Source organism: Protopterus annectens, chromosome 12.part0, assembly GCF_019279795.1.
Source record: "Protopterus annectens isolate FY-2018-M chromosome 12.part0, PAN1.0, whole genome shotgun sequence".
Lineage (NCBI taxonomy): Eukaryota > Metazoa > Chordata > Ceratodontiformes > Protopteridae > Protopterus > Protopterus annectens.
Genome location: NC_056746.1, coordinates 770,805,601 through 770,828,069, shown reverse-complemented (window position 1 = coordinate 770,828,069; position 22,469 = coordinate 770,805,601). Strand labels below are relative to the sequence as shown.

Genomic DNA, 22,469 nt, shown 5'->3' with positions numbered 1-22,469 from the left:
ATAAAAAGGGTATATTTCCGTAAGAACAAAATACCTGACTGAGGAAAGAGACAAAAAATATAGCTATTACTATACTATTACTATTATGAACTACAACTTTGAAAACTGAAATAAGCTGGACAGAAAAATTTAACAAAGCTGTGAGACAAGATCAAGAACATTTTGAAGAAAATTTATATAAAATATTAAACATAATAGGAAACCATTTTATAGATACATAAGATGTGGAAGGAGTAAAGACATACTAATTGATAAACTGTGTGTAGAGTCTAAAATGTATTCTCAGACACAACAGATTACAGATATATTTATAAAATCTTAAGCAAAGCAGTTTGGTTCTACAAAGGGGGTCATAAATGGTCCAAGTGACATCCAGGTAACTCATATATTGAAATCAACTGTGCTGACTCTGCTTTCTCAGTATAGTTTTGGAGATCTGCGATGCCCAGAATTTGACGGTGTTATTACCTCAACTGCTGAACAAGTAATGTGTAGAGCGACAACTTTACTATATGTTATCATTAATGGTCCAGCACACAGTGATCATTACAGTTTCCAGTGCTTGTTTTCAAATGTCTGCCCTTTTTCTTCATGTGTCCTGATAAAGAAAAACCTTGATTCCAAAAATGTTAAGATTTTAATGTCAGAAATTTGCAGTAAGAAAAAGGATTATACTACAAAACAGATTTAATGATATAAATAAAAAATACAACACACACAAAAAAATCATACCAAGTCAAGTGGAGCAACCTGCAACTACTGGTATTATTTTAATCACTGGATCCAAGATACATAAACAGATACTCATCTCACGAGGATGATTTAAGGAAAAAGGAAAAAAGTAACAATGACCTGCCAGCATGAAGACAAAATTCAGGAAATGATGACTACATTTAAATTTTAACTATAACTAACGTTAAATCCTTCCTCCATTCCTACCTTAGCTTCAAAGTGGGAATGCCCTTGTTACTTTTCCCCACATAGGACCCTCCTATATCAAAACCCACCTTCTAACTCTGTGCATCATCTCTGCACTCACATCATTTGCCCTCCTTAACCTCCAAATTTTGTTAATAGTTTATTTCCAACAATTTCTCATCCTCAAGTGTAATTCTCTGTTAATGACCCTTAGACTGTTCTGTTGCTAGATGTTTACTATTATTTTGGAATGTAAAACTTCAATTGTAATTCACTGTTAATGACTATTAGACTGTACAGTTAGATTTTATTGTTATTATTGTAGAATTGTTTTTTTTTACTATAGAATGCTGCATAAAGCTGTATGACTTCTTTGCTTTGTATGCATACATAATGCTTGTCATTATTACTGCAGCTTTTTTCCCTGGGCATCCACTGAAAATGGGCTCTTTTAGGCCCAGTGGACTTTCCCGGTCATCAAACTGAAATAAATAAATAAATAAATAAATGCCTACAGGTTCAGAATGAGAAGTATTACCTAGTTATTTTTCAAATAGAAGTAAAATTTCTACAGTGTTCCTTTCTACACAAGATGCACCTGGACATGGTGGTTCTTCTAAATATGGTTGTCAGTAATGGAACTACATACCGAGCACACTGCTTCCTCCATCAATTCGAATGCACTTCTGATACAAAACGTTAGTATTTAATAGCTGGCGCAGAAGATTGTACCACAGCTATGGGATGCACAGGCTAAATGCCTGAAAGGAGATAGTCCCTGGCCTGATTTGCAGTTATCAATTGTCTAGCTCTCCAAGGGAAGCTCAAATACTGAATGGGCTTATCCATGCATCTATCTTTCAATAACCTACTTTATCCTTTTCCAGAGTTGTGAGGACAATGAAACATATTCTGGCAGCAAACGGGCACTGACTATTGAAGCTCATTCTGGATATTTATTGGTTTATGCAAAATGCACAAGCATACCCACTCACACACAAGAACACTTTATGGGTAATCTGCAGTCACACTCAACCTACTGCAAGTCTGTGGAGGCAAGAGGAAACCATGGGAAAGACAAGTAGACTACAGGGAGAAGGGGTCAAAGCAGGGAACTGAACTGGAGAACATCTTGCTGTGAGGTTGCAATAGTACTCACTGTGCTACTCCTAACAGGACACTTGCCACTAACATTTACTCTTTATTTAGGCAGATTGCAAATTCCAGTAGGCCCAAGATAATTGAAAATAATCATACTGAGGTTAAGGCTGTACTTGTGAATACTAGAAATTGGAAGTGTAACTATCAAAAGCAGGTAATTCTGAGGCATTCCTATTCCTGGAGAACAATGAAACAATCAATCTACACAAATCTGGTGTCAGAACATCTCTGTTACTCCTCAGATTCACAGGTACACTGCCTATCATTGCTGCAGACTCTGCAGAAGGGTTATCAGCATTTCTATTTTGATAAAAACACTTATTTTATTTAGGCTAGAACCTACACAACCAAAGACTGTTAATAACAAAGAAATCAACTTTAAAAACTGCTACTGCAATACTGTTCAATTCTCTGCTTTGACCCCTTCTCCATGTAGTCTACTTGTCTTTCCCATGGTTTCCTCTTGCCTCCACAGACTTGCAGTAGGTTGAGTGTGACTACAAATTGCCCATAAAGTGACTCTCGATGAGCACAAAAAGCTCATAGGTAAACTGCAAGGGCGTCAATATAGATTCCTGATAAACAAATGCTACTGAGGGATGAAATTTTAAAACCAAGGTCCCATCTGCCTTAGCTGGTGGATGTAAAAGATTCAACAGAACTTAATGAAAAGAGTAGAGGGCTTTGGTTTATACATCACTCACCTCTCTATACATGCTGTTTTACCTTTCATACCAAAGAATGCAACAAAATAATTTTTCAGTACAGAACAATAAGTAAATTCATACACATACACACACACACACACACATATATATATATATATATATATATATATATATATATATACATACATTTAAACATATTTTAGCATTCCAAATTTCACTCCCCCACTCCTTGATCCATAACCATTTCTTTATTCTTCTCATAATAATTTCACAGTCCTACATTTTACTATAAAGCAGTTCTTCACATCTACTATTCCAGATTATCCATGCAGTACTTATTAATATACAAGCTAAATATTTTTTCTTATTTCTTTCCATCTTAAACTCCATAACATATCGTGTACAAACCTATGTTCTGAAAACATTCAAAGGGACAGTAATTTCTCAATCTTATAGGTTCATAGGTTGGTACTAGGCTAATGGCCCTAGGGCCTATACAAGCCTAGCCAAAAATGTACCCTGGCTTTCGCCACCCAAGAAAATTATTTTCCTGTGCCCCTGTCAAGCAGAACCACAGAAGTGATCCCCGGGGTGAATTTCCTATTACCCATCCCATCATCAAGATTTTTCTTGAAGAGTGCTAATGAGGAGCTCTGTTTGACATAGATAGGTAGTCTGTTCCAGAGTATGGGAAGTCTCTGGGACAGGAATCTATCACTCCAGCATGTTCTGTTTATTGTGGTGACAAGGTTTAGGTCCCTAGAGCGTGTAGCTCGGAGGGATTGGGATTTCTTTAAGTGGAGCATGTCCAACAGCTCTGGGTTTGACATAGCTTTGTATGTTAGGCAGAGATCGCCTCTGAGTAGACGATATGCGATGGAGTAAAGCTAGAGTTTTTTGAGACGGTCTGCGTAAGGCATCTGTGTGAGGCCAGTAATCCTCTTTGTGAGGTATTTTTGCGACCTTTCCAGTTGTTGTAGATGTCTTGTGAGGTACATACCAAAAGGAGCGCTGTACTCTATAATGGGTCTAATGAGTGATGAGTAGAGGGGAACAATGACCTCTTTTTTTCTGGATGAGAAACCTTTTGTGATGAGGTGTGCCACATAGAAGGATTTCCTTCTACTTTCCTTTCCCATACTTCTTTAACTTCATTACACTCTAGTAATGCATGTTCAACAGATTCCTCCACTTTGCACATCTGACAATCATTCACTCATCTTCCTATAAGTATTTGCACCCAGAATGGTAACTTTCACAAGATTAATCTCCATAGAAAATCTGCCATTTCATTAACTCTTCTAAACCTAACCTGTCTTTCCTTTATTGTCATGTTAATCCTCAGATATTTTTGCACCCATTGCTTCACTTAGATACATTCTGTCTTCTTTGGCCATACTACGAGTTCCTATTTTTCTTTACACCATCAACAAACCCATTTTTTCCAGGGGATTGAGGTGTCACATCAACTGTCGGCATATTTCTTGATTTAATGGCATTCTTCTAGCTTCTTCGACAGTCATGTCTGACTGTCACAGGTCATCTCTTATTCAATCTAACGCTTTGCTGGACCACTCTCATTACTTCTTGACTTCATTCTTTCTTTCTCTCCCAAATCATCTTCACTCAATCTTCTTCTGCTTATGTGGCTGAACGACTATAATCTGTTCTCTTTGACTTCTCTGCAATTGAAGCTACTCTGATTTCTGCTATAATGTCTTCATTTTGTTGTCTGTCCTACACTGTGCATCCTACCACCCATTTCAGGCACTTCATCCACAATTAGCTTTTTCAACTATCCAGATTTCTGTTTTGTACACCTTACTTTTTTATCTTCTTTGGTATTCTTCTGTCATAAACTATCCCTGACATTCTGCGTGCTAGCTGTCTGTAGTCCAGCTAATTCTAGCTTTCACCAACTCATTTAGACAACTTCTCCACTTGAGCTCCTCTCCCAGATACTCAAAGCTGTTAACCTATTCCACTGTTTTCAATTCCATCTCATTTCTTCTGATTTCCACCATCTGCTGCCCTGACAACTACTTTGTCTGTACTCAGCTTCATTCCATTTGCATTCAATTTTACATTCCTTTCCTGTAACATCTGCTGAAGTTCCTTTTCAGAGTCTACCTGTAATGCCACATTGTTTGCATGCAGCAGCTTTGTTGATCTGCCCCAACAACCCGTTTGCTACTGTACTCTATCACAACTAAGAACAGCAGTAGGCTCATACATAATGATGCACACCCACTCCTACTAAGAACCCCTCTGGGAGTCCAAAAACTGTTTGGGTTTGTGTCAGTGAGCTCTTGTATACTAGCTTGCATGAATTCTATCAGTGATTCTAGGACTTCAGATATTCACAGGTCTGCCCAAGTCAACTTTTTTGGGAGACTGTCATATGCTTTTTCCAACTCTAGGAATGTTGATGGAAGAGTCTTCTGAAGACACTGAGGGATGTCATTAAAATTAGTGAAAGACTAATGATAATCCAGTGTAACGATAGGACAGTATTTATAATCTCAACCTATGCATCACGGCAAGCTTGTGAGACGGAAAAAGAGTGTGCATTCAGGCAACAGTTACAAGGCCTACTAGATAAAGCAGGACAATGTGAATTGGAGTTGATAAGGTGGAAAGAATGCTCATATTGGTACAGAACGAACAGGACATGAAGATGGCCTGGGTCCACATGAGTGGTACAGCAGGAATAAAGAAGGAGAGCACATTCTAGATTTCTATCTGGCAAATGTCTTCATGGTAGCTGACTCATGATTCAACAGGAGAGACAGTCAGAAGATTACATACAAGAGTGGCCAACATGCAACTTGGTTAGACTTGCTTCTACTAAGGGCAATGGGGTAGAATGAGAGATTGTAAAGCCATCTTACAGTGAAACAACTACCCCACAGCATTAACCACTGGTGGTAAAAAGTGAGACACAGCAGTGATCAGGGAGGGGGTTCTAAGATCAACAAAGCCTAGACTGAAAACCTGATTAACTATATTAAATCTAAATTTGAGGAAAATTAGCCTCTAAGCCAAAGACAATCAGATGGCATTCTTTAGCTAAGTATGCAGTGACAAAGACAGTACACAGTGTGCTGAACTATTTGTAAATGAAGCCACCTATACTGAGACAGAGGATATTGCAAATCTTTTGGACAATAAATTGAGCTCCAATTATGTACCACTCTCTGCCCCAATTATCTCCTAAGAAACATCCCCAGCCACAACTCTTACAGCTATCACTAGGGAACAGTTCTTCAGTGCACTCTCTAAGGCCAAAAACACTGCACTTATGGGCTCCAATAGTATCCCAGGGTGGCTCCTTAATAGTATGAAAATGACCTATCTGTCCAACTAGAATCATGATTTCACTGTAGCCTCCAAACATGCTTTGTGCCAAATGAATGAAGGACTGCAACTGTTATCCCTCTGCATAAGGGTGGGCCATCCACAGAACTGAGAAACTACCAATCCATAAGCCTAAAAAGTTTTGTCATGGATATGATAAATAATAACATAGAAAAACTTTAAGACATTGGATCTCACCCAGTTTGGTTTCAATGCCAATTCAACCTTGTGGATTTCATCAAGAAAGTCACCAAGGCAATGGACAAGGGCAAGATGGTGCATACTGCCTTCCTCAACTGGGTCAAAGCATTCAACACAATGCCACATTCAGGCATTGTAGACAAGCTTACAAAATTAGGTATCAATCCCTACACCAGCTGCTGGATAACCATCTAGCTCACAGATAGGGTCCAAGAAGTCAGAATAGAGAAGCCTACCTCCACAAAAATGTGAGTCACAAGTGGAGTCCCTCAGGGAATGGTGCTGAGATTATTCATTTTTGGCATCTACTTCTCTGAAGTCAAGGATAACATTAAAGCCCTTGAGCTGACCAAGTTCACAGATGATTACCCCAAAGGGTCAAATACTCTCCAGGAACATCTGACTCTGATTAATAACTGGTTCCACAGTCACGGTGTAAAACTCAATGGCAAGAAATGTATAATAGCATCTTTCAGAAAGATGGCCACCCCTGAAAATTACTACATTGATAATCCACCCCCCAAGTGTATAATCAGTGGCCAGGGATTTGGGAAGACATTTAGAAAGTGACTTATTTGGTCTCTGAACTAAAGTGTTTACTGCCATAAGGAAATCATTATGAGCTACTGAAAATAATAATGCCTGGATCAATCTTGCATTAGTAGTACAACTACCATCAAGGGTCTCTCCTGAGAAGAGACTACTAGTCTAGTGAAACTAACCTGGTCAACAAAGGATAAATAAATTAAAAGTTTTATATTAAATCCATGTCTCTGTCCTTCGTTTCAAAAGTAAAGAAAAAAAAGCAGAATGCATGCTAACAGTTTTGAGCAGCATTTAACCTAACTGGGGGAGAGAGACAAGTACTGGGATATCAGAATGGCTACTGGGGAGGGGAGAGGGGGACCCTGGTCCATTACCCTGCCTAAGGCCCAAATGACTACTGTTTTTATAGCTCTGTAACAATGAAAAAAGCAGCGTGATACAGTTAAATCACCATCCGACAAACTCTTCAGTGTTGACCACAAATGAAGCATTGGCATTCCTTTATGCAGCCAGTGTTATAGTCACAGCATCAGCTCGTAAAATACCACCAATAACTATGTCTCTCAGCTTTCCCTGATTTTTGTAGAATGTCCAGCAGTTTGCCCCAGAGATATGCTCTGCCTCTTACAAAACTTTTAACTTCCTGGTAAATCATTGAGGATTTCAGTGAGTAAATAATGCCATATATTAGAGTTTCATACTTCTTGTTCAAAAAACGAACGTTGATGCCAAACCTGTAGTTTCACTAATATTTTAAGTGAATTTTAGTAATTAACCCCATACTGATGCCCCATCAACTCAAAAGTTCTCATCAACAGAAAATACTGCAAGTTGCTTGATAGTAATGTAAATTGCCATGCTGAGCACTTCAGCAATTCCGCCATGACTGCAGATGCTGTATATGCTTTCATTTATAAAGCTGGTAGTGGCACAGAAATGAATTGATCACATAAAATCAGGAAAGACAAACTGCATCCCCACCACAATGTGTACAGCATATATGGTTTTGATAACCATTAAATAATCCTTTTAGTTGCAGTGTATTACCTACTGACATCACATCAAGCCAGCTTTGTTAAAGTGCAGAAGTGGAATGAGCCCCTCTGTAACAAAAGTAAGCTGAATGGCTTATATTCCAGCACTTTAGTAAGCCTCTACACACTACACGACAGTAGCCAGTCTCACAGTCCATACACATGAACATATTAAGTGTCATATTAAAACCCCTACTAAAACTCTTAGCATGTTTCATCTTACATAAATGCTTAGCTGAGTTAGAATGTGTTGTCATTCTAGAGAACGGGAGGTTGACTGCTTACCTAGACAAATTTCCTCTAGTCAGTACGAATACCACCCCAGATCTTCCCTGAAACTAGGCCATTGGCCTAAAGAGCCTGTCAACAAAGTATGCTTAAAATAAAATAAAAATAAATATATGTATATAAAGAGAGACAGACAGAGATAGATATGTCTAATGGAAAATTTGTGAAAGTAAAGTTATCAATACACAAAGAATTGGTCACTTACTCACAGTGTATATACTAAAATTCCTTACAGAAAAGTGTTAAACTTCAGCATAAGCAATCAAATACATCACAGTGTTGAACAGACAAGGGGATAAATATGTCACATAACCATTGTGCAAGAGGATAGTCAGAGCAGTGGCTGTAACTAGTTTATGTCTGCCCATGCCCAATGCTCAAATTAGTACCTACAATAAGGAAAACTGACCTTTCGATCTCCCACCCTAGCATTGAGGGATGACACTGGCTGTAAGCAGACTTCTAGTAAATGTGAATCAGTACTGGTATCTGAAGAACAGCTTCATAATGTATTGTGCTCCATACATAATAGTTCAGTGCTAATCTGAGCTGAAATACATTTTTATGCAATTAAAAATAATCTGCTTTTTCTGCCTGTGAACACTAATTGCACTTGGAAACACAGCCTTGGTTGTGTGTCCATGCTACCAATATTATGGCAGTGGAAATTAATGTTGATGTTGTACATTAAACCAGAAAACTGACATAACTAAAAGATGGCTGCACAGCTACAGTATATCAATGTGGGTTCTCTTACTAAAGTAACAAACTACTACTTACTGTTAAACTGTGCAACAGTATATCAAAGTTAACAGTGCAAAACACTGTGACACTCCTTTTATTAGAAAAAAATAGGGAACAGGTAAATGCTCCTTGCTGCCACAATTAAAGCAAAGCATCTTGCTAGGAAAGCTTTCATACTTTAGCAGTTTTCTGTTTAATTCTTTTGGGGGGTGAGCTATTTTTGTTAGTAATTATAAACCAGTTCCTTTCCCTGTCTAAAAAAAGAAAGCCACCCCCTTCCCTGCCTGCAAATAAATTAAGCATCAGTTCAGCTCGGAGGGTAGTACAGTTGATGGTCAAGAACATTATAACATCCATGTGGGCTGACTTTCACTTCAGTAGTGAGCAACTGCTGAGGAAAGTAAATGATTACTAGGTGGTATCCACTTTTAGCACTAAGTTGTTTGCGGTACACATTGAGAATTCTTCCTCAACCAGATCAGGAGCTGGTCTACAACGATAAAAATACCAGACACTGACAGGAATTAATTGTACTGATTACTGTCATTATTATAATAATGTGCTGAAACAGTACTTTTTATTAAAACATTTTTTTATTTATTCAAGCCTTATTACCTTTATTTATGCCCATTTTCTACCTGCACTTTTTACTTATTTATTGCAACCTCAGTAATATACATACAGCCCTTTCATATTCCCATGGTCATCTTGTCCCACAGGTATAAGAACAGCCAGCAATGACTGTGTCTTGCAAACGCTAAACAGTTACAGGGATGGAGTGACAGTTTTGGGGTGGTAAATATAACAGTATAAAACATAAATCCATGTGACTTAGGTGGAGTACTCCATATTTGTTGGAGGCGTGTCATTTTTCAGAACTGCTGTGCCGAACACCAGCACAGTAACTGCAGCAAAGTGCTTATTACATTTGTAGCAAGTGTTTTGCTGCTGTTTCAAGCAGAAAATTGTTTTTTTCTGGTGCAAAACAACTTTTTTTTTTTTCGTATAAGCTTAGTGCTAGCTGAAGTGTGTCAAATGGGGGGGGGGGGGTATTTCAGCAGCCCATGTAGAGTTCCCCATTTTGGCTTTCGATTTCATGATAAATCAGTTGAAATGGTCAGTCAGTAATGTCACACATTAAGATTTTGTTTTTTCTTTTCTTTTCAGAAAATACATTCTATGCATGTGTGGTACATATTGAGAACTCTTCTCGATGGAGTGCTGAAACAATACTTTTATTAACACATTTTTATATATTCAAACCTTATTACCTTCATTTATGCCTGTTTACTACTCGCGTTTTTTATTTATTTATTGCAACCTCAGTAATATATTTACAGCCCTTTCATATGCCCATGGTCATCCTGTCCCACATGTATAAGAACTGCCAGCGATGACTGTGTCTTGCAAATGCTAAACAGTTACAGGAATGTAGTGACAATTTCAGGGCTGCAAATATAACAGTACAAAACATAAATCCATATGACTTATGTGGAGTACTCCATATTTGTTGGAAGTATGTCATTTTCAGCACTGCTGTGTCGAACACAAGCATACTAACTGTAGCAAAGTGCTTCATACATGTGTAGCAAGTATTTTGTTCACAGCCCTCAACTTTCCATCTCCAAAATGAGGAACACTACATCCATTAACATAGAACAAATGGATAAAATGTGGAACACTTACTAACAGCTTCAACTAGAAAGCCTATAGAATGATTAAATATGCTATTTTTTACTTAAAAAGTTATTTTTGTTGAATTAATATGATTAATTTCTATTCGTTATGGATTGTTGTTGTTTGTCTTTCGTCTTTTCCCGGTTAGGGGTCACCACAGCGGAGCTCTGGTCCGCTAATGACTGGCAGTAGATTTTCATGAATGCCGAGGTGCCAGCCCAACCTTCAACGAAGGCACGCCCATTTACGCATGTCTTTCGAATGCCACCCAACCGCGGGGAGGACATGACTATTTGTTATGGATATCAGTTCAAAAATATCCTAACTCTGATTGTGTGACAGAACATGAACTTTATAAGACCCCAAATGAAGCACGCTCCTCGTAATGAGGTACACTTGAAAGGTACTATTTTGCTACTCTTGCAAGCAGAAGAGATTTTTTTCTAGTACAAAAACAGCTTTTTTGTTACATATCAGCTTAGTATTAGTTAAAGGGTTTTAGACTGGGGGGAGGGGATTATTTTAGCAGCTTGTATAGAAGTTCCCCATTTTGACTTTCAATTTCATGATAAATCAACCAAAATTACGATCAGCCAGTAATGCCACATATTAAGAGGTTTTTTTTCCAGAAAATACATGCTATGCAAAACCTGCTCTTAAAAATACTTGAATTATATCACCACTTAAGAAGCGGTTCATAATTCTTGGGGCACTTGCTTTGAACCTAGGTTTCAGCTAGAAACAGGTAATTTTAGCTGTGAATGGTATAGTAATGCAAAGAACTTGTTACCTATGTAGTCAAGCAGAAGAATATTTTCTTGTTTAAAACTTGGGCAAAGGATTTTTTTTCATATTAAGAGTTTTTTTTTCCAGAAAATACATGCTATGCAAAACCTGCTCTTAAAAATACTTGAATTATATCACCACTTAAGAAGCGGTTCATAATTCTTGGGGCACTTGCTTTGAACCTAGGTTTCAGCTAGAAACAGGTAATTTTAGCTGTGAATGGTATAGTAATGCAAAGAACTTGTTACCTATGTAGTCAAGCAGAAGAATATTTTCTTGTTTAAAACTTGGGCAAAGGATTTTTTTTCCAGGGTTGAGAGATGCTAGATTAGGGAGCTGTTTCAGCAACCTCTGTGAACAATGAATAAACAGATAAAAGGAAAATGAATGTATTCTATGCTAACCACAAATACGGTAACAGATTTACGTTATGAAGCCAGTACTTCACTGCTCTACCAAATCTGAAATCTCTGCAGTACACCTCACAGAAGTCCAGAATTTTGCCTCAAGTATTTACCTTGCCTCTTGTAACATTTTTTTTTAATTTCCAGGTAAACCATTGAAGAATACAGTCAATAATGCCTTTGGTTATTTCCAGACACTTTGCACTTTGATTGAAAGGCTGTTTTTCTATTAGCATTGCAAATGAAATATAATAATAATTAAAATCTTCACACTATCACTTTGTCCCTCATTCTTGAGGAAAGAAATCAAGAGCTACTGAAAGAAGCAATGAAACGATCAATACAGAAAACCAATATAACTTCCAATTTACTGCTGTACTTTTAAGCTTTTGCTGTTGTTTACAAGTATGACTTTTGGATCTGGCATAACCATAGTCTTCCCTAACTGCTCTTTCTTTGGTACTGCATCAATACAGTTACAGTAATTGATGGATACATGAGTGGATTGAACTTACTGCTACAGAAGTTTTTTGGTATGGCAAACAAGCTTCAATGTCTGAAATGATCAGAACCAAATTAGTTGTGCTTCTTTTTCCAAGGGAATGAAAACAATCCTGGGAAAGGTCAAGCAGGGTCATACAGACCAGGTCATACATAAGCAGAGGTGAGAGTGAAGAATGGATGTGTATGATGACATCACAAAGTGTGTGTGTGTGTGTGTGGGGGGGTATTATTTGGCAGGACGCTTCTGAAGTAAAAAGAAAAACACTGAAATTGCTCAAAAATAAATGAGAGAAGTGCAGATTCAGTGACAAAGGTCCACTGTACATGACTTAAAGCATGCATTAGCAAGGAAAAAAATAAAAGTGTTTTGGAAGCTGCATCTTAGACATTCTCCCTTTAAAAAAGCTTACTAGGAAAGAAACTAACTAAATTCAGCAGACATGCCTATAAACACCAAAGTGACTGGGGTCTAGATCAGGCAGTCTACATCTTCATAAATGAGTTCTGCTATGACACTTGCCTTGGTTTTGCATACAAGGCTGACTGGCGTATAATTACTCTGGACTATAGAGGTACCACCCTTGTGTAGGGGAGTCAGAGTGGTTGTTCTCTAGGCATTAGGCACAAACACTGGGTATAGGCTGACATCAACAGATTCATTAGAGGCTTGAATACTGCACACCTGGAATTGATGAGAATGCAGTCTGTAAAACGAGGAGCTTTCCTCCCTGGGCCTCTGCTGAAAACGGGCTAGCACTCACTCGGACCTTCCTAGTAAACAAATGTAAAATAACAATAAAATAAATAAAAATAAATGTCTGGTCTCATGGAATTATTATTTACAGCCTTTCACAGGGATGCTGACTTGTCCCAAGGTGATTTCAGGGAAAACTAAATTCTCAGGGATAGTGGGGAGGGGGGGGGGGCAACAATATGATTAAATGGGGTAAAGGTAGTATTAAATATTATCTATTAATATATTGACTAGTCTTGGGATCAAAATGTGTGATACTACTACTGAAGAGCACAATATACAGCTGAAGATTATTCTTTACTTTCTTGATATAACAAAAGAAAGATTTATAAGTTTCCTTTGGTATCTTTTTTAACCTTTCATTCATACACTGCTAGGATGCTTAATTTTTCTAATAGTTCCATTCAGCCATGTTTCAGTGTGGTCTTGACATAGGATTTAAAAAAAAAAATACTTTTCATTTTCTTCCTTTTGTTATGCAATTTAATATAGTAGAGCGAGCCACCAGAGAGATTTATCCCTGAACTTACTATCCTTAGTCTGGGTGGGCAGTATGACGATAGGAGGTACTGCCAGCCATGCCAGGGAGAAGTAGAGCAGTAGATGTATGACTTGTGCCAGCACAGCTAGCTGGAATTTTGTAAATAATTATGTCATTTGTATATAAAACTGATCTGTACAGATGCTTGTGCTAAAAAATGTGTATGTGAACTTTATTTGTGTTAATTGTGTTAAAGTGCATCAACACTGCGCCCCTGCTGAAATTAAGAGAAATGTACATGTATTACGGTATCTGAACTAAATGTATATGTTTTAATATAGGACATTGGTACAACAATGGTTAACCAGCTGACTTATTTTAAGACAAATAAGGGAAAAATAAGTGAACTGTTAAATCATTAAAAGCCACACCACAGTGCCAAACATGCCCGGAGGCACTAGATCTTGGAGCAGCCATTATTTGTTTGCTTTTGTAAAGAAAAGGGGAAGTGTTGTAAATGCCTCTGGCTCCTAGGAATTGCCATAAAAGCTCTAAATGTGTATTGTAGCAGTCTGCTAAAGTCCAGTCTCAAACTTCAAAAGGAGATATTGCGGGAACCTAGAGTCAGGTGACCAGATGAGGTTATTCTGCAAGTCATCTTGGATATTACATTTTACAGGGAGTAATAGCAGAATATAGAATATTCTGTTTGGGAGACTGACTAGAAAGACTGCTCACATATTTCACCTTGCCTTGCTCAAGTAAGTTATTAGGGAACAGTAAATTCTCTTAGATTCAATCAAGAATATAGTGAAGCTTAGTTTACAGATTGTTTCTCTTTATGTGTACGAGTCTGTCCATCAATGTTGTTTTCAATATTTTATGTGACTTGAAGTCTGTTGTTCACTGTGGATATAAGTACTCTCAAAGGTTAGATACTCTCTACAAGAACCAGCCACATACTTCCTTATACTCTGGGCAGAACAGGTAAACCTGTGCCAGCCTTTCCCAGGTGTGTGTGAAAATTTAAGCTCTCAGTGTGTGTATGTCAGCTACTTCGGGCAGGGACATAAAGCACTGGGTTTACAGACAGGGTAGTGGAGGACTTGGCTTGGACACTTGGCTGAGGGCCTAAACCAGCAGCTGTATCAGTGGGGAGACTTATTGGGGGTCTTGAGGGAGACAGATATAATGACATCCAGACCCTGGCTGAGTGTGTTCCCTGTGTGCTCTTAAGGGAAACTGTACTTGATGCAGAGAGGTCTGCATCTGGAAATACTAAGTCTATCCATTTGTATTCCAAGTGCATGCCCCTCTCTCCAGTGTCAATCATGAGGATTCAGGCTCCATGATTACTGGCCCAGCTTGGAGACGACCCACAGTGGTGCCCATCACATACTGGTAGCAGTGGTGGGCATCAAAGGCAGGTACTGACTTTTTATAGATCTGTTTTGGTTCTGGTAAAAGCCAGAGATGAATTTGGTAGCCCCTTGAGTTCGATAAATCTGCAGGAGATTCTTGGGAAAACAGAACAGGTCTTCTATAGCCTGAAGTAGCTTTATTCCCTTAAAGTCATTCTCATTTGGTGAGGTGGAACACTGTGGATGACAGAGAACATTACCTTAGTTCACAACTCAGTCTCAGATTTTGTCAGAATTTATTTGTGTTCCAGGTATAGATTTTCAACAGTGACCAAAGGATTTAGTTACAGCATAAATGATATCTCTACCTTCAATGCCTGCTGTTCCATTTTAAACACTGCACACATATGTACTCTGCTCATGACAAAACCACCAGATTTATCTTTCACAGGTCATTAATAGCAGCACTTGCTAAGTTTATTACATTTGCTACTGTAGCTTTCTTATTTTTTGCATGCCTCTGTAAACATCAGTACAAATATAGGTGGGAGGATGGCATAATGGTTAAGGTGCAGGGTTTGATTCTCACGTGGGGTAATTGGCTAGGCTTGAAATGGCCCATAAGGGTAATTAGCCTAGTACTAATCTATGAACCTATTTATAAATGCCTTTTCACACTTTGCAATTACAAAGGGAATTTCCACAGCTTTTCTCACAAGTCACAGGTAACTTGACACCACTGTGTTTTACAGTTAACTGGTTTCACTTCCATGTTTAAATGCACTAAACCAATGTTTGCAACAGGAAAGCCCAACATAATACTCTATAACAGTCAGCTACAGTGATTTCTTTTAACAGCTTTATACATCCACCACGTACATCTCTGGTAAGCAACCTTCCAGCAATTTATTATGCACAAAAGTTTCATATCACTTTTGTTAAAACACTAAAAATAAGTTATGTCTTACCATAAAGTTCCATAGGAGTTGTTGATCATCTTCCAGTCATCACTGATGGGTTCGGTTCCGAGCCCTCGGAATCGGGTCGGCCTAATACCAACCTCGTGTACACCAAAAACTCTCGAGCTAAGCTGCTACCCACAATGCCCTTCTCCTAGTTACCTCAGATCGAGTTTGCATGCAACTTATGGAAGAAACAGAAACCCCGAGGCCATCTCTACGCAGAAATCCTGAAACACCACAAGGACCCAGAAGATCCGCCAGTAGGGTTACCACCTGTCCCACTTTGCAAGGGACAGTCCCACTTTGGGCAGTTGTGTCCTGCAAAAAAATTGTAAAAATGGCAAATGTCCTGAGATTTTATGACAAAATTATTTCCTATATTTTATGTAATAGTTGCATAAAACAGTTATGCTGTACCTGAAACACCTAAATGTTATAAGAAATAGAATGAGCAACTAAAATGTTACAAGAATAAGATTTTATTTAGGAAAAAAAAGTGAGGTTCTGTCCTTTGTAGTGGCCGTGGGTATGTTTTGGCCTGCAAAATCTGACGTTTGTGCCAAAAATGTCCCACTTTGGACATTTGAAAAGGTGGCAACCCTATCCGCCAGGAGCCTTTGGTGGGGAAGGTGGGAGGGTGTGATGACTGGAAGAAGATCAACAACTCAGATGGAACGTTACAGTAAGACATAAATTCTTTATCTGAAGTTGTTAATCTTCTTCCTATTCATCACTGATGGGACAGAATCCTAAGCTACTTGGAGAACCTGGGTGGCCCTTATGGAAGAACATTCCTGAGAACCATTGAGCTGAAGGCCGCTCTTCCCCTGGAGACCAGATCTAATTTGTAATGCTTGATGAAGGTATGGAGTTTAGCCCAAATGACTGCTGCACAAATGTCATCCATGGAAGCCCTGGAATGGAAGGCAACCGAAGTTGTGATGGCCCTAGTTGAATAAGCTTTGATTTGATCAGGTTTGGATTCATCTGTAAGGGAATATGCAAAGGTAATGCAATCTCTTATGAGCCATTTTGATAAAGTAACTTTTGATACAGCACATCCCAGTCTAGGACCAAAAAAAGAAATGAAAAGTTGGTCTGACTTGCAAAAGGACTTAGTCTTGTCTAGATAGAAACATAGTTGTCTACGTACACCCTATGAATGAAGGCAGTAGCCCCTTTTGAGTAGTCTGGGAAAAATACAGGAAAAATACAGGGAGTTCAATGGACTGGTTAATAGAGAAGTCGAAAACCACTTTGGGGAGAAAAGATGGGTTAGTACGAAGGGATACTCTGTCCTCATGGAAGATTAGATATGGGCTCTTGATGCATAAGTCTTGTAACTCAGAAATCCGTCTGGCTGATGTGACCGCCACCAAAAACAAAGACTTCCATAACAGGAATTTTAGATCACGTCGCGGCAGGCTCAAAGGGAGGAAGAGAGAGACACTGGAGAACCTGGGAGAGATTCCATGTCTCTACAGGCTGCCTAATAGGAGGTCTACTATGGAAAATTCTCTTGAGAAAGGTCTTGCAGAGTTGGGTGGAGGTAAGAGGGACTCCATCTGAACCGTTATGGAAATAGCTGCTAAATGGCTGATGCCCCACTGTCAAACAAATCAGAGAGCTAGTGTAGAATGGTGGCTGTAGGAGTTGAAAAGGGGTCTAGCATCTGATTATTCGACTAGATAGTGAATCTTTTCCACTTGTCTCTGTAGAGTTTTCTGGTGGATCGTTTATGGGAGGCCAGAATAATATCCTGGACAGAAGAGGAGAGGGTTTCTTGCCTGGCGACTAATGGAAGTGGAGAAACCAAGCTGTCAGCTTGAGAGTGGATAGATTTGGAGGAGTTAGCCCTTCTGGGTGAGATATTAGGTCCTGACGAGTGTCAAGGATCCAAGGAGGTTGTAACAGGGGAGGTCGGTGGAAGGGAAGCCATACTTGACTAGGCCAGAAAGGGGCAATAAGGATCATCTTGCTTCTCAACCGAATAGCTTTCCTTAGAAGTAAGGGTATCGGAGGATAAGCATAGAGGAGACCCCTGGGCCAATCATGAGTCAAAGCGTCTCTTGGTGACTCCCCGCATGGGGGAAAGAGGGCAAAGTAGCTGTTGCATTTTTTGTCTGAGGGGGAGGCAAAAAGATTGCAACAAGGCTGGCCGCAACGGCTGAAGATTTCTGCCATCATGTTCGGGTTGAGAGACCACTCGTGGACGGAGGATGCATCTGCTCAGCCTGTCCGCAATCACGTTGGAGCTCCCCGGGATATGCATTGCAATTAAAAAGCGGTTGGAAGCTATCACCCAATGCCAAATTCTCATTGCCTCGTGACATAGGGGGTAGGATTTGGTCCCTCCCTGCTTGTTTATGTACCAGACGACCGACATATTGTCTGACTGGATAGCAATTGTTCCTGACGGAAGGAGCGGATGAAGTGCCTGCAACGCTAACAGCACTGCTCTTAACTCCAGGACATTGATATACAAGTTGACCTCTAGTTTGGACACCATGCCTTGGACTGTCTTTCCCTGGAAGTGGCCCACCCACCCTATCAGGGAAGCGTCCGTGGTCACCTTGGCATTGGGTGTGGGACTCTGGAAGGGGCAACACCAAAGATTTTTGTCTGTTCTCATCCACCAGAGGAGTTCTTGCTTGCAGAAGTTGGTGATGAGGATCTGTGCATTCAGGGGTGGAGACTGGATACCCACTGGGACAAAAGGAGCCACTGTAGCAGTCTCATATGCAACCTTGCTAGGGGGACAACTGGAATGGCTGCTGCCATAGACCCCAGAGCCTGAAGAACTTCCCTTGCAGATACCTTCCTTTGACAGAGTATCACTTGTACTTGTAACCGTAATCTCAGAAGTCTGTGAGGAGGAAGAGAGACTTGGCTTGTTTGAGTGTTGAACCCCTCTCCTATAAATTCCAATTGTTGGGCGGGATGAAGGTTGGATTTTTCCCAGTGAATTGTGATGCCCAGGAACTCCACCAGTGCCAGGGTGTAGCAGAGGGCCCTGACCAGCAGGCGCTTGATGGGGGCAGAGAGGAGCCAATCGTCCAGATACAGATACACCTGGAATCCTTGATGTCTCAGATGAGCTGTCACCACTGCTAGGCATTTTGTGAACACTCTGGGGGCCGTCAAAAGACCGAATGGCAGGGCTCTGAATTGGTAATGATTGGCTCCCAGCTGGAAGTGAGGGAGACTCCTGGAGTGTTTGTCCATTTTGATGTGGTAATACGCATCCAGGAGGTCTATCGAGCACATCCACACACCCTCCCGAAGAAATGGGAGAATAGATTGAACTGTGAACCATGCAGAACTTGGTCTGAATTACTGATTTGTTTAGCTGGCTGAGATCCAAAATGGGCCTTCAGTCCCCTGTCTTTTTTGGCACCAAAAAGAATCTTTAGTAAAAACTGGATCCACACTGGTCTGGGGGGACTTGTTGGATGACTCGTTTTTGACACAGCTTTCTTATTTTTGAAGCTGCCTCTTCCCTTTGACTGGGTGGAACATTGGGAAGGGATTTCGGAGGTCTTGGGTAAGAGATTATTGGGATGCAATAACTTCTGGAAATTATTCTCTGCACCCACTGATCATTTGTAATAGAGCACCAGGCAGCTTGATGCAGAGAGAAATGAGCCCCAACTACTTCCAGAGGAAAGCAATCGGGCAGCGCTTCAGGAGCGCTGATAAGGTTGTCCAGAGAAAGAATCCCTGGAGCCCTGGTTTTGGGGACCCCTCTGCCCTGAAAGGGGCATCTTCCATTATTGGACCCCCCCCTCTGCCTCTGGGGGAGTCCTCGCCAAGTGAGCTATGGAAAGGGCCTTGAGATTTTTGTGCCACATCTTTCCACTCCTCTGGTTCCTGGAGAAACAGCGCTGAGTCTTGGAAAAACCTAGGCCAATGGCAGACAAGGTTTTCCGTCCTGCTTGCACCTGGCCAATGTGTCCTTCACTTAAGAACCGAACAAGGCGGATGGTTTGATAGGGGTGTTTAAAAAGGAAGACTTGAAGGAGTCTGCGAGGTCACAAATGAGCATCCATGTGTGACGTCTCATAACTATACCTGCAGCTCTAGCCACCCCTTGAGTTGCGTGCGACAGCAACCTCATGGATGAGCTGGAAATCAACTCTAGGGTAGCAAGTTGGAAAGCAACTTTATCATGCGCCCCATCCGAAACATGACCCGCAAGGGTCCAAGAGAGTTCAGATATGAGATCTCTTTGGAGCCTCGTAAAATGTGCCAAGTAATTCAGAGACCTAACAGCAAAGGTTGCTGAAGCAAAAACTTGCTTCCCTAATCTGTCCACCGCCAGGGACTCTCTGTTGAGTGGGTGGACAACAGGACTTTACTCCGCAAGGTCCTTTTTCGTGGCAGTCGCCACCACCATAGCGTCTACTGGTAAGCCTCTCCACCAATGGGGCTGTTCCTCTGGAGGGGAGAGTATCTTGTCTGGTCTCCGGGGAATGGCTTCAATGGTATCAGGGTACGTCCATGCACATTGAGCTTGACTAGGTCATCGGCAGGGGGGGGGTCACCCAAGAAGTAGTGGGCTGAGAGCGGAAGGTCTGTAGGAATACGGATTCCTCTGAAGAAGGGTTGGAGGTTTTCCAGCCTCCCCCTGCCTCAAAATTTCCAGGATGTCTCCAAAGGAGACATCATCAGGGGGTGACCGTGGGGACCCCACCCCATCATCGTAATCTGTATCTTCAGTGAGGGACTCCTCCGGGGAGTCCATGTGTTTCCTCTTACATGTCCATTTCCGAGGAGGTTCTTCAGTGGGAGCATCTGAAGAACAATCAGAAAGGATTACCCTGTACAGGGGTTTCCTGAGGTTTGCACTCTCAATGTCCTGGGAGTTGGCCTGTGAAAGCTGCAGCTCAGAAGGAGCAGGGGGAAGGTCTGGCGTAGGAGTGCTTTCCAAAGCAAGCACCCTCTCCGTCACCCAGAAGGCAGACATGCCCGAAGAGGAATAAAAGCCCGGAACCGCGGAAGACAATCTTGGAACCGGGGTCACACCCCGCTCTGCGCGGCCTGCCCCCGAGGATGGAGCCTCAAGCAAAATCAGAGCAGGAATCACCCCCGGAGCCGATGAGACAACTGGAACTGTTCCTGGAACCGAGGGCTCCACCCCCAAGCATGAGATTGAGAAAGGGATGGTTCCAAAAGAACCGAAACCCAAAGGGGCCTCACAGCCTCAGAGAAGGTGACTGCTGGCACCGAGGAGAGGATTCCTCCTGTAGATGTCAAAGCTATGGGCCTCGGAACCGAACGGTCCAAGGTAGGAGAATACGTGGGAGTCACAGGGGCAATGGACCCAAAGCCCGGAGTGGGGTGGGTTCGAGGAAAATTTGTAATCCCCCTGGCTGTCAGCAGCTGATCAAACAGGTGCACCACATCCAATTCAGATAGGCTCAGGGTAGACCTTACCGACACTCCTGAGGGGGAGTCAGGTCAGTCCAAAAAGGGGCTAAAGACTTGTCCAGCAAAAGGATCCAAGGATGGGGAATACTGGGTCCGAGGCATAGTAAAAGTCGGCACCGAGGATTCCAGTTTCGAGACAGGCAAAAGGGGAATTATCGGTGCTGAAAAAGGGCTCGGAGCCAAAATGATTGCTGGGGTGGAGGTCATTATTGGCTCCGATGGAGTTGGTACCGATCTCGGCATGGAGATAGGTGACGTTGGTGCCGAGCTAATGGCAGGCAATAAGGTAGGGCCCAAGACCACAGTCGGAACCATAGCAGTAGTCGGTGCCGATGTGGAAGCCATTACAATATCAGAAGAAACCAATGGAGCAGAGCTCGGAGCCAAGGTTATCTGAACCGAGGAGGCGATCTTGTGCCCTGTGGAAGTTTTATGGGCCTTGTACTGATAAGGCTTACCCTTCTCACCAGCCAGTGAAGAAGGGTCCGAATGAGGACGTTTTTTGTCCGTAGATGGAGGGGTAGAGATCTCCGATGCAGAAATAGCCTCAGAAAAAGGAGAAGGAAGCAGGCCTTTCGGAATAAGTTTATTCTTTCTTTTATTCAGCGTCCGCTGACTGACACTAACACAAATCCGACAGGGAGGTTTCACAGACAGGTGTGGAATCCCCAGACAATAAACACATTCCTCATGTAGATCGCTGTTGGGGAGTTTGCCATTGCAGGAAGAGCAATGCTTAAACCCCGAAGTCCCTTTCTTTTCAGACATACCAAAAACAAAAATGCGTAACTAATCCAAAAAGAGACATTGAGGGAAGAAAAGAGAAGAAAATACCAACAATGGTATTAAGAATACCACAAGGGTAAAAGGAAGAGCAATTACCAACAATGATAAGAAAGAGAATACCCGTGGGTAGAGCTAGTTAAGAAAACAAGAAATATACTGAGTTTTGAGAGAAAAACTTACAAAATACTGCAAAACTTGAAAAATACAATACTTATCTGGAGAGCTCAGTGAAATGCTGCTATATGGCTGTGCAGTAAACGAGATCTGAGGTAACTGGGAGAAGGGCACTGTGGGTAGCAGCTAGCTCGAGAGTTTTTGGTGTACGCGAGCTTGGTATTAGGCCGACTCGGTTCCAAGCCCCATCAGTGATGAATAGGAAGATTAACAACTTCAGATCAGATGTTATT

General features: G+C 41.1%; 1 protein-coding gene across 1 annotated transcript in view; it reads right to left on the bottom strand.

Annotated features, from left to right (window-relative positions):
- Positions 1–22,469, bottom strand: part of USP31 (ubiquitin specific peptidase 31) — a 2,233,792-nt gene that overhangs the window by 10,533 nt on the left and 2,200,790 nt on the right. The window lies entirely within an intron of this gene.